The sequence below is a fragment of the Coregonus clupeaformis genome, unplaced genomic scaffold (genome assembly GCF_020615455.1).
Source record: "Coregonus clupeaformis isolate EN_2021a unplaced genomic scaffold, ASM2061545v1 scaf2391, whole genome shotgun sequence".
NCBI classification, from domain to species: domain Eukaryota; kingdom Metazoa; phylum Chordata; class Actinopteri; order Salmoniformes; family Salmonidae; genus Coregonus; species Coregonus clupeaformis.
The window spans coordinates 58,795-60,295 of NW_025535845.1; the positions used below are offsets into that span (position 1 = coordinate 58,795).

At 42.6% G+C, this 1,501-nt stretch overlaps 1 long non-coding RNA gene across 1 annotated transcript; it reads left to right on the plus strand.

The window, feature by feature from the left end:
- Window positions 1–230: 230 nt before the first annotated feature.
- LOC123488607 lies at window positions 231–741 on the plus strand. The gene is made up of 3 exons (XR_006660200.1): window positions 231–395; window positions 502–562; window positions 668–741. It is a non-coding gene; the product is annotated as an uncharacterized LOC123488607 (long non-coding RNA).
- The last annotated feature ends 760 nt before the right edge of the window (window positions 742–1,501 follow it).

Sequence of the window (1,501 nt, forward strand, 5' to 3'; positions counted from 1 at the left end):
TGACGACCCTCCCATCTCCGCCCACCGGCATCCTAATAAGGAAACAAGAGCAAAGAGAGAGAATACGGCAGACAGAGTGGGAGGGTCGTCACATCATCATTAAGAATGGATTGGCTCCTATTGTGGCTGATGATGTCACACCCACACCCTCTCATACATGTGTGTGTGTGTGTTTGTGTGTGTGAACGTGCATGTAATTGTGTGTGGGTATGTGTGTGTGTGTGCGTGCATGTGCACATCTGTGTGTGTGGGGATGTGTGTGTGTGTTCTTACATCAGTGTGTATCTCCTCAGGTCCTGAGGATTCAGGGAGAAGACTCTACAGGATGGGTGCTGTGAGCTTTGGGATGCTGTGTGTTCTACAAGTCACTCTCAACATCTCCCTGAGACTAGTCTGTGAGTGTATTGTTATCTAATCATTACACTATATCAGACTTTCACAACAAGGTCCTATATTCAGATGTAATATGTGTACATTAGGTAAGTTCCTCCTCTGTTACAGACCAGTTACAACAACCTGACTGAAGAGAGAGGCCATCTTCAGGCAAAGCTTTTTGTGATAGGTGATTAACTGGAAGTAAAATCAACAGTAATTATATATCAATGGGTTTGTGAGTATAAAGATACTGGCTAAATTTCTCAATGTGTTCACCTTTGCTCTTCAACAGAGCAGTATTGTCAAGATGAATGGAGATACTTTGATTCCAGTTTCTACTTCCTCTCCACTGAGAAGAAAACCTGGGTTCCTCCATCCTTCCACAAAAGTAGTCAAAGTAGTCAACTGGGTGGGTTTTCCTATGGGGTTGTAGCCTCCATGGCGGTGCCCAGTACTGTCACAGACACTATAATGGTACAGATATAAAGATGAGTCCATTCTATCTATCTCTATGGCTCTAGTCTCCCGGAGTGGCGCAGTGGTCTAAGGCATCGCAGTGCTGAGCTGTGACACTAGAGATCAAAAGTGTGGAGCATGAGTGTTTGCAGATGTCAGGGTTGTTGGGTTCGATTCCAATGGGGCCAGTATGAAATTATTTTATGCACTCACTAACTGTAAGTCGCTCTGGATAAGAGCGTTCTGCTAAATGCTACGAAATGTAAATGTAAGGTTACAGTAATAGAAGGAAGAAACTGAGTTTGTAGAAAACAGCCAGTAGGGGGAGACAAACACTTATAAAAGTAGGTATTATACCCAACATGAGGGACCTTTCTGACCAGCATCCCATTGACAAGAAGATTATAGACAACACCTAAAACTGACCCTTACCTTGACCCTAACCTTCACCTAATTTGAACTAATTCAGAAACTGAACAGATTATATACAGTGACTTTATATCATAAAAGTTGAAGTTTATATACTGCTGAATTTGTACATTTGCCCACTGACAAAGGTCTACAATCTTGTCCCTGACATCCTTGGAGAGCTATTTGGTCTTGGCCATGGTGGAGAGTTTGGAATCTGATTGATTGATTGCTTCTGTGGACAGGTGTTTTTTATACAGGT